The 12,218-nt window shown below is 38.2% G+C and overlaps 1 protein-coding gene and 1 long non-coding RNA gene across 2 annotated transcripts in view; both read left to right on the forward strand.

Annotated features, from left to right (window-relative positions):
• Nucleotides 1–12,218, forward strand: part of LOC134790919 (neuroligin-1-like) — a 294,263-nt gene that overhangs the window by 221,672 nt on the left and 60,373 nt on the right. The gene's annotated exons all lie outside the window — the stretch shown is intronic.
• LOC134791044 (uncharacterized) overlaps nucleotides 1–12,218 on the forward strand; it is a 272,078-nt gene that overhangs the window by 186,758 nt on the left and 73,102 nt on the right. The window lies entirely within an intron of this gene.

Raw genomic sequence — 12,218 nt, forward strand, 5'->3', positions numbered from 1 at the left:
ACACCACACAACTATTATCAGGTGGATTCTGTTTTAGCAGTTTTTAATGGTTTTTATCGTATTTTGTTACGAACTTCAGGCACCTCACGCGCACCAATAAGGACTTATTGGTGCGCGTGAGGAGTCGTCCAGGAGGACTCCTGGACGACTCCCTGCCTGGTTGGATTTCGTGGTATCGTCTTGGGTCGTCCCATTAGTTTTTCGTCAAGTTCTTAAATTAGTCCTATTCTGATTTCGTCACTCATTCTACATTGAAAGCCACCGACGATTGTGACGAATGTAGAATGAGTGACGAAAGCAGAATAGGACTAATTTAAGAACTTGACGAAAAACGAATGGGACGACCCAAGACGATACCCATTTCGTGAGGACTAATCAGTCATAGCGGCTCATGCTGCCTGGGCTGCAAGATCGATTTTTATATTTGCGACTCTAATGCATGAGCAGTAATGTCGTGCTGCGATACTGCTGCAGTAATGCTGCCGACTGCATTACTACCGGAAATTTTAAATGAATTTATTGACGTTCCCTGCCGGAATGCAGTTAGCTGTAACACTGCAGCAGTGATATCGCGCTGCAACACTGCAGCAGTAATGCTCACGCTGATTCGAGGTCAAATCAAGATGAAAACCTTATCGAATCGTTGATACGGAATCGGCCCCTAGGTTTGAAGCGCTATACAACTATTATCATGTTGAATCGCAGATCGGCTTACGCGGGCTTTTAGGCTTAAAATATAGATTTTAGAACTGCAGCATCAAATTTTGACATCCTTTATCCGGTAGTTTCGACAGCTATTGTCATTTGATATGGGTGAATATAAAAAGTGAAATAAAAGTCAAAAGTAAAATGGTTATTAGTAGGGTCAATTAGCCACTCACATGATTGATATTTTTCAGTGACCTCTATTATTATGTGAAAATAAGGGTGACAGCTTGCAACTGCAGTTGCATAAAGCATGTGAGTGGTTAGGGGGGTATGTATTTTTTGTGGAACGTGAATGAAATGTCTTTAAAAAAACCCGGGGTCGGATCAAAAACTAAGTAATTAAGTCCGACTCACGCTTGACTGCACATTTTTAATAGGTTTTCCTGTCATCTATAGGTGAAGAACTATTTTGTGTATTTTTTAAAATTTTTAGATCCAGTAGTTCCGGAGATAAAGGAGGGGATGGTCAGACAGACAGACAGACAGTCGCACGAGTGATCCTATAAGGAATCCGATTTTTCCTTTTGAGGTACGGAACCCTAAAAATGGATAGATGACATTGCTGAAACGTTCGTATTTAAATGTCATGCTACAACTGTCGCCCGCGAAATTTCCGGACCGATACGACCTTCAATCCTTCGAAAAAAGAGCGTACTCCCGTCTTAAAGGCCGGCTACGCACTTCTAACCCTTCTGGTGTTGCAGGAGTCCATGGGTGACGGCAATTGCTTGCCATCAGGCGAGTTATCTACTCGTTTGCCTCATATATCATAAAAAAAGATTGAGTTTGCTTCATAGTCTTTTTATTCACCAAATCGCAGTCCTTTAGACATCATAACCCGTTCTTATTACAACCCTAAATTTGAATCACGCCGTAACCAACTTTATTAGTATTCTTCAGAGCTCCTGAAAAATACTAAAAGCCCTGAATATCCTACTCGTCAAGGTTTCTTTTGTTTCGAATGGAAATAAGAATATAAAGTAATCAAGAAACAAAGGAATATGAGATGACACAGCGACTGATTTATCTTGGATGAATAAAGGATTTTTATTTTTGTCAAGGGAATACTGTTATAATGTTATCTTCTTTCAATAATGACAGGGATAACTGCGGATATGTTTTTGTCGTCTGATGTTTTGCGAATTCATTTGTAATGAATGGCGACTGGGAAAATTGTATTTTTGGGAGAGTTATCTCATTTTATTGAATTTTTCGTAAGTAACACGATATAAGTAGTTTGTGAGGGATTGATTTTAATCGATAAGACCTCTTGTCATCTGCCTGTTCATTATAGAATGGGTATAAATATTATATTACCTATTTAATTAATGTTCATTACTATAATTGGCTTTTGAAATAGAATGAGGATTGTCAAAACGGCAAACTTGTTAAATGTGTCCATTCCATTGTGTTGAAATGACGAAATAGTACAGGTATGTGGTAGATAATTTCATTAAAGCAAAGCCCAACATTATTTTTCTACACCTGGCCCCAATTTCACCACGGTGACAGGTGCGACAATTGTAAAATCACTGTTGCTGACGTCACAGGCATCCATGGGCTACGGTTACCGCTTACCATCGGGCGGGCCGTATTCCTGTTTGCCACCATCATTGTATTATTAAAAAAACTTTATTATATCGGAAAAAAAAACAGATATTTCTTTTGCGAAGTTTCTGACAATTGTCAAGATTTAGAAGAATTGTAGGTAATTCTTGACAGGTAATGAGTTATATTTCGTGACAATTGTAGTGTTTCTTGTGACAATTGACATAAAGTTAGCAAGAGAAATATCTGTTTTTTTCCGATATAATAAAGTTTTTTTAAATAAAACAATGATGGTGACAAACAGGAATACGGCCCGCCCGATGCTAAGCGGTAACCGTAGCCCATGGATGCCTGTGACGTCAGCAACAGTGATGTTTTACAATTGTCGCACCTGTCACCGTGGTGAAATTGGAGCCTGGGCAAGGTTTCTTTGCAATTTGCATAAAAAATATGTTATTTTAAGGAGTAGATTATGAGTATGTCTACTCCTATAACTATAGGAATAAGAGGAGTTACTCGAAAACAAAATGGAATTTCCTCTAGCTTATTTGTTGATACAGTAACACCAAAATCGCTTCATAAATCGAATTTCCACCGACTGGCCTATTAGTCACGTTCCTGTGAATCGCTGGTAAATTCACCACGTTTCGGAACTTAGCAAATTTGAATTTCAGAATCCATCGTCCATCGTCACAAATTGTTTCCCACACCGAATGAAGAAATCGTTCAAAATTATGACAAGATTGCGAAACATAAATGGCTTCCATCTAAAATTTCGCACCTACGTAGGTAATCCTTTAGAAACATAAAAAAAAACTGTTGATTTTATTGGAGTTTTAAATATTATGTTGTAAAATAATATATTCTTTATTGTACACCACATTATGAAAAAGAGAATACCGAAAAGACCAAAAATTATAACTAGAACACGGTCTTATCGCTAAATAGTGATCACTTTACTGATTCTAATATTATGTATCATTTGTGCAGAAATGTTCGGGCTAAACACAAAGAGCCTCTCAAAAGGAAACGGAACAACCTACCGGCTGCTTCTGTTTCAGTAATTAGATATGGTTTTCATCTCATTTTGATACGACCGTGAGACGTGTTAGGCTAGGCATCTCACTCGCACCAACAAGTTCGAGTGAAATATACAACGAGACAAATCTTGACAGCATTTCGTCAGCATCAATCAGCGTCAGCGTGAGCGGCTAATGCTGACTGGCGTCCACGGCCAAGCTTGATAAAAACAATAAAAAAAACAACGGGTTGCACTCCGGGAGTGCCGGCGCAGAAGTAACTCAAAATATTAATAACAGCGCCATCTAGTGCAAAATGTCTGCAGCACTATGTATAATTGAGGTTAACGCCATCTAGCGTTATTTCGTCGCATTACTTGAAACCCCTAAGCATATCACTGTGCGTACTAGAGTTATATTAGTACCAGTTTGAGGGAAACTAAACAACAACATGGCATTTAAATCAAAAAAGAAAAACTCAATGACATTGTAACAGTGTCCGTCACACGTGACGTTACACAAGCGCCCTGCGCCGCCTAAACGAAACAGGCTCAGGCATACATTTTCGCCGCGCGACAGAAAGAGAGGTTTACGTCTTACGTCTTACGCTCTCGCGAGTTTAACATTTTTTCCCCATCACAAAAAGTGCTCAGCGCCGCTAAAGAAGTTTTCACTTCAAAATAATAAATCAGAATCAGTCTCCTATTGACACAACTTTTGTTATCAACAAAAACCCCGAACACGCTGAAAGAGATCTTATCTTGTACTTGTTAAAGTTTGTTTTGGTTTGCTCTGTTGATAAAAGTAATTAAGAGTCTGAGGTTTTCGTATGTCGGAGACACGTGTTGCGGGTAAGACTTTGTGTTCAAAGTCTGCTAAGTTATATCCGTTGAGGAATTAGGTAAGACTTTTTGTGCTATTTAAAATGAAACGTCAGAACTTTTATATTCATTGGAAAATTAAATTGGCTTGTTGACTCTGGTTGATGATAGGCAAAATAGATTAATAATTAAATAGAATGTATAATTTAGGAAGCATGTATTCAGGAAGAAACATCAGTGCTCAGCACATAATAGTGCCTTATGGCATTAAGTCCGCCTTTTGTACTATAAGGTTTTTCTTTTGTGCAATAAAGATTAAATAAATAAATATATAAATAAATACATAAATAAATAAATAATATAAAATGTCCATACCGGAAATCAAACCTAGGACTTCCAGTTGTCAGCAATAGTTTTAGTCAGGTTCACTATCAACTCGGCTTCAGAGGCCAATATATGAATACCTAATTAACTTTCAACGGTTCAGCAATACGCTTGTGACACTTCAGTATTTCCAAGCGTTCATACTTCGCAATCCAGCCCTGAAGGTACCTACATTTGTTTGCCGATTTCCAGATAAATAAAAAAATATCCTCATAAATATGTAAATTTCCAATCCTGAAAATATCGACGAACTTACAAATTCACGAGAAAATCCCACAGGTTGAATGTTTACGGAATTGGGCAGAAAGTTGGCAACTATCCCTTAAGTCCCTTTGAACAAGTTTTGACAGGAACTATAAGTATGTGTGTTGTTGAAAACTTGCGTGATCAAAGCTGGGAGGCCGGTAATGGAAGTAAATCATCTGTTTTTGTGTCTTGAAACATGTTTATATCAACAGAAGAATATGGCTCACTCTTGGGCAAACATGTTAATAATATTAAATAAAAATATTCCAATAAATGATAGAAAGTGTCCAAGTTCACACGTTAAGCTACTACTGAACAAAAAAAAACAGAAAAGCTGGCTCCAAAAAGGATAAAATAAAATTATACTCAAAAGTTTCGCGCTGCGCTAAGTTTCAAGTCTCAGGGTCTGGATCTGAATCCATCAAGTTTTCAGCCGGCGTATTATGGATAGTTTTAGCCAAGTGATAAAAAAACTGTCACTTTTTATCACGCTGTCACGTAGACAAGAACGACCATCATATCCGTTCTGTCCCTTAAATTTCTCATGGAAAATGTGTCTTAGAACCTTATTAGCTTAACAAGCTTAACGAAGAAGGCATATCGCAAAACGTCAAATACGTGTTATTGAGGTGTTCCGTTCTGGTCTTCACCGGCAATTCTACTTCATCAAATGCCACTTTGTTGCTCGATTTGTTAATAAAACTACAAAAATCACAATGTATGCCTATAGAAATTGAGGAGTTTTATCAATTCCTCATGGATGCCATGAAACAAATTTTGACAAAAAATGGACCAATCTGTAAGCCTATACCAATCTGTATTGCCTATACCAATCAAAAAAATAATATTTCAAATCGGTCCAGTACTTAACGATGGAGTTATAGGCAACAAAAATAAAAATAAACCGGCCAAGTGCGAGTCGCACTCGCACACGAAGGGTTCCGTACCATTATCTATAAAAACGGTCACCCATCCAAGTAGGTACTGACCCCGCCCGACGTTGCTTAACTTCGGTCAAAAATCACGTTTGTTGTATGGGAGCCCCACTTAAATCTTTATTTTATTCTGTTTTTAGTATTTGTTGTTATAGCGGCAACAGAAATACATCATCTGTGAAAATTTCAGCTGTCTAGCTATTACAGCAGATCACGAGATACAGTCTGGTGACAGACGGACGGACGGACAGCGGAGTCTTAGTAATAGGGTCCCGTTTTACCCTTTGAGTACGGAACCCTAAAAACATACATCTGAATTGAGAACCTCCTCCTTTTGGAATTTTGAAGTCAATCAAAAAGTGGCTCCAACGATATCCTCAACGACCGGTCGTGTAGTGCCATTTACACTAATTACCTACTTATAATCTATTTTTAAATCTATCCTTGATAAGTTAGTTTAAAGGAAGCAATTTTGCATAATTTATAATTTAAAACATCATCTCAAAGTTCTTAACCTACACAAAATATTATCTATAGACTAAACTAGTACAATTTTCATCTAAGAAAACGTGCGACGACTTATCAAAATCGACGATAACATTTTCAAGCTGACATCGCTCCAAGGACTCCTGATAGTTCTCTTGTAACTGTTGAATTATGTCCGTATAATCCGCATTGTTAGCTCTAAGTCCTCATGTATTATCATTGCCTAGACAATCATGGACTAGTCTAGTTTTAAGGACATCCAGTATAGCCTGACCTCAAGAGACTAACAATTCTGTGCAAATAGAGAGTCTTGAACAAGTGACTGATTCATGAAGCGACTGGAATGACTGGAGCACTGTTCGCGGAGTACGTTTTGTAAAGTGGCGAGCTTGCTTGTGATCACAGCGAGTAATTGTAGGAACAGTATCACAGAATGTCGTTCTTTGCTTTTGTCTATCGTTTTGGAAACCTCGCTCTTTTGCTCATTTAGAGTTCTGAGACTTCTGAGACACGAGATTGTGTCAGTTAATTTAAGCAAATCTTGAAGAACAGCACAACTGTAGATTGTCACGAACTTGAGGAGAGTTTTTAAATAAGGTGATATTAAAATTGCGACTGTAACAACGCTACTATTGCAGCGTTACTGACGCTGGTGATGTCACTGTCAATATGAATGACTTATTTAACGTTCTAATAGCAATATACGACAACGACATCTAAGCACACATGCATCAAGGAAATTCACAGTGACACCGTCAACGCTGCAGCAATAACGTTGCAAGAGTAATGCTGCTGCGGTTGCCAACCGAATGTAACTTTAAAATGAATTGATTGGTTGAGAATGCAGCAGCTTTGCTACTATGACAGCAATGCGGCAACAAAAGCAACCCAATTTATCTAAGATATATACAGTGACAGCCCCCCATTTCTTTCTTTCAAAGCTATACCAGTTTGTTCCATTAGTCTTTGTTGCAGTTGAACTCAAGTCATTATACCTACTACGAATTGAGTTGTCCACACTTTCGTACTGTTTTTTTCTTGCACCCACCCCCGGTGACAGCGACACGATCGGGGCGTTCTTTCACCCCTCAAATCGGAACGTTACGGCTGCATTGGAAACCTATTATTTCCTCTCCGTGTCTCTGAACGTGGTAAATGCCATTCGATTTGACAATTTCCGGTAAAGATAGACGGTTACTGGTGGAGAAAGAATTTCATGAAATTACACGATTTTTGGGGTTCCGTACCAAAAAGGTACAGAAGGAACCCTTATTATTAATGGGCAGTTTTCTACATTGAAATAAGATTTACCTTGTCACCATAATGGTGTTATTTTAGCTTATCTTTTGACTGCTTGGTTGTCATTGCTATAATATTAGTATCTGCAAAGTATACCGTAGGTATATATATTATTTCAACAAAAAAAAATCAATTTGAAATTGAAGGACATCAAATTGGTTTTCTTGTTGCTAAAAAGGACCTATTTATAAGTAACCTTATTGTTTCTTAATTTCTCAATGTAACTTAGAATAGCTCATTTGCTTTCCTGTAATGTATACGCTGTGGAACCTTTCGGCATCATAAACCCCCAGCATTCAAGAATCCTCAAAATTTCTCAACATTTTAATGAACTGCCGTGCTAGTGTACGCCGGACTTTAAACCATTCCTTTGTGCGCCGCGCTTTGAGCGTTGGTTTGTTTTACGCCTTTGTCAGTCCAATTACGTACCGTACCGAGTACCGAGCGCGAATACAAGGCTCGAAAAACCAGAATTCCTAGTTTAAATATATCCTTTTGATATTCACGTTATAACTATGCGATAAGGTACTCGTGTTTTTGGTTGTCGAATTGGGTCCCAGCATAATTTTTGAAAAAATTAAGTCCCACAATGATATTGAATTTGTAGTCCTGATAAAAGCTACCGGAAATTGAACAATTTAAAAATATTGAATCAATCTATTTAATATAAATAATCTATAGTTTCTGATAATACCTGGAGCCTAAAGAACTCAGTAGAGTCTTAGAAGACTCCTACAGAAATTCTAAGGGACTAAGCTCAAAAGTTGAAAAGAGCTACAAAGAGTTTACCAACTAATTACTTCGAAAATCTTTCCTACATCTATTTCCGTTCAGAAAACAGGGTCACTCAATGGACCCTTCAGACAAAGTGTTTCGAGGACCGGACCCGCGTGCGGGTGACATCGCGGACTATTTGTCTCCTGGCGCAAAAAGGGATTTTTGGACCCCCTGTAACGTTATGTTGCTAATGTTGCTTTTGAAATGGAATCTTGGGGCCGGGTCGAGTGTATTCCTTTTGTAAGTTTGATGGAAATTGAAATTTTGTTATAAAAGTAGAAGTAGTGGGTAGAAATGAGTTATTTATTTTATTTGGTTTTACTGCGTATATTTATATATTATATATTATGTATGTGTGTTTCAAATCTTCCAACATAAATTAGAACCATTTACTAGTATCCGATCCAGTTAAAAGAACCTTGTCCCAAATTCTAAGGGGTTTGGGCCCCACTTGTACAATTTAATCACGCATGCTAGTCGATAGAGTATGATCTGTAAATTATTAATATAAAGGTTTCTACTTCTTATTGTATGTGCAAGGACCCCTAACATGTAACTTAAAGTTATACTCTAATAAAAGTTACACCATGAGTTTAATTTTGAAATCTCTATTTAAATGTGTCTTCTTGCGTCCAGACTATCCAGAGCACCTCCTCGTGGTTGACGGTGGTAACAAACAATATGTCTTGTTTGGCTAAGACTCTGGGCGCGTGTAATGCCGTCATGGCAAGAAGAATTCGAGAATGTGATTTAAATGTCTCTGGAGTCCGTCCTGGAGGGGAAGATATGCAAGCGGCGGATGTGCCGGAGGGAGCTAGTCAGCCTCCGGTACAGGGTCACCTCGAAAAGGTTACTGGCTTTAATAAAAATATTTGATGTTGTTCCTTGTGACGCTGCTCTCACGCGGTCGACAAAACTATTGCGACAACATTAATTATCAGGGAGTCCAGACAATGAAAAAGCTTTTTTTTCTACCTGTCGACTGTAATTCTTGAATTAAGATTTCGTATATTGGGTACTTTTAATGTATGAGCTCCCAACTCAACTATAATATTCATTTCGATACAGTTTAGTCAACTATAATGAAATTGACCAATCACAGCTCGCTGCGGTCAAGAGTGCGAAACAAAACCATAGCTCAAATTAATTATTTATTTTAGGTTGTATTGTAGGAGCAATTGCTTCATAAGTCAGAAACGCGCATGTGACACCCTTAATATAGGAACATCCATAAACTACGAAAACCGCTTAGCTTGTTAGTCTCCATAGGCTACGGTGGCCAAAATCAAGAAAACAACTGTCTAAAAATTTAATTTAGCGCAGAGCAAGTACAGTCACCTGCAATAATATGTTACTCTCCGAAGGCCGCAAAAATATGTGACACGCTCTTATGGCTCTACAAATACGATCGTGTCAGATATTTTTGCGGCCTTCGTTGTGTAACATATTATTGCAGGTGACTGTACCAGGCCACGTAGCCAAGATGCCAATCGCTTACGCTCCGTAGCGATCGAAACGCAACTGTCATTGTCACACTAATGTGGAAGAATGATAAAGAGACATAATGCTTTTCGTTGTCGAAGCGATAGCGATTGTAACCTTGGCTAGGCCGGCTGGGCCTCATGAGTTACGAGAAGGTGTCGTTGACCAACCCTCCGTGGGGCGCAAGGCACGGCGGCCGGGTTGCGTATGTGTATGAATGTATCGCGGCTGCTCGCGTCTGTAACTATCATGGTATAATTACTCCGACCACGTGACTGACACAAGCCTACGTCATCATGCGACAGCGCTATATAATAATATGAGATAGCGCTATATAAAGTGGCAATGTTATTGTGACATAGGCTTGTGTCACTCTTGGAAGAGAAGACCATGTTTTATTAGACTATGGTCTGTATGATTCTACTATTTTAAAGTATTATTTTTGTTGATTTGTAGAAAAAGTATTGTATACAATAGTAATATAATCAAGCTTTTCAATCTCATACCTTACTTAGGCAACTCAGCAAGCTTCGTTGCCTAAACACGGTACTCGACTGAAAAGCTCTCTATTATATCACGATTGTATAAAATACTATTATTTTTCCAAAATGAAGCTACATAAGAAAAAAGAGATTCCATCAAAGCATATTATTGTACATGTAAAAATGGTGCCAGTACTGTTGGATGCTGTGTACACATTCTAACGGTAATTTGGTACCTAGCTTATGCAAACCACCAAAAAAAACTTCCCAACCCACCAAGTGATCAGATAGAAAACATTTTTGTAATTTTTGACAGCTCCGATGAAGAGTCAGTTTCTGACGAACTTTAATTAACTACAACTTACTTCACACACATGTTAATAAGTTAAAATATTTTGGTTATTGTTCTACTCGGTTAGTACTACATACTGTAATAAAAATCATTCGTGTACACCAGGGGCCCAGTTTGGGACATGGTTCTTTGGAATACCGTAAAATCAGGTAACTTTAGTCCACAACAATTGTGGTCCAAATTCAAGTTTCAGTATAATAATATGTGTAAGTTTTTTTTAAATTAAGTTGAGTATATAGTATAGAAAGAGCATTATAGTGTATCTAACCATCTCAGCTCCAAAATAAATGTAACGAGTACAAATCATAAAGGACTGGAGGAGGAGGAAAACTGGACCATAGTTGTACTTAAGGACTATATTCTGATTTTACGGTACCGACTTCCGTTATTTCGATGCCAATACAATAATATGCTAATATGGAGCTGATCTGATGATGCAGTTGGAAGGTAAAGAACTCCTCGATGGAAAACACAAACACAATGAGTTTGCGCTCTTAGAAAGGTCCCGAGATTTAGATCGACATGCAAATGGGAAGAAGTGCAGTCAGCAATCAAAGTGTTTGTCACCCACAATTTTTCTGACAATAACTTAAATTTCCATGCGAAGAATTAGTGCTCATTTGGTGCTTCACACGACTCTCAAAAAGGTGTGATGACTTCATAAAACTATCTAGAAGCAGCAAATGGGGTCTGCAAAGGAGCACAGTTTGTAGCAATCGTTGGGAAAGTGGGAGGCCTAGGATCCGCAGTAGTGTCTTATGCCTGATAGATAAGCACACAGTAACCTTAGTATTCAGTACGAAGTAAAGTGCATATTCCTTATCCTTAAGACATATTTAGCTCCAGTTGTGAGAATCATTTCCCATAATGGAAACGCACAGTAAGCAAGCTAATTAGTGAGCTCGTTTTCTCCCGTTCTCTGCCCATCTTCCTCTACGTCAAAATAGCATAAAGTATAGGTACACTTGAATACTTATAAGCCTTTTTAGTAACTGTATTTCGCTAACATCTCTTCACGGATGTCGAAACAACCGAAAATGCAGCCGGTTCAATGTTTGTAAGACTTTTTAGTTTTGCAGCGCATTTTGTGGATGTAACGATGAGTTTTGGGTACCGAACGTCATTCGCTGGATTATTTCTTTTAAAGAAAAACGAATTATAAGAAGGGATATCACTTTTCGTTGCGTGTCGTGGTTGAAATTAATTTATTTTATTTAACATTTGTTGCACAATGCAAGAAAGCACAAATGGCGGACTTAATGCCACGAGGTATCCTCAACCAGTCAACTATTCTACTTAGACAAAATTTTACACAAATTTGTCTAAAAGAAATGGCTTTTAAGCGACATCCATCATCAAAACTTGTTCTCTTTAAACCAGTACATGTGTGTGTGCGTGTGTGTGATTGACTACACCTGGGGCCCGGTTCTCAAAAGCTTGTGATTTGTATTAATACAAGTGGAAGTCCCTTTCTAAAAAAAGCTGTCAAAAATTGACATCCGCTTGTATTACAAGTTACAAGCTTTTGAGAAACGGGCCGCTTGTCCAGAAACTAAAAAAACCGGACAAGTGCGAGTCGGACTCGCCCACCGAGGGTTCCGTACTTTTTAGTATTTGTTGTTATAGCGGCAACAGAAATACATCATCTGTGAAAATTTCAACTGCCTAGCTATCACGGT

Source organism: Cydia splendana, chromosome 5 (genome assembly GCF_910591565.1).
Source record: "Cydia splendana chromosome 5, ilCydSple1.2, whole genome shotgun sequence".
In the NCBI taxonomy this organism is placed as follows: Eukaryota; Metazoa; Arthropoda; class Insecta; order Lepidoptera; family Tortricidae; genus Cydia; species Cydia splendana.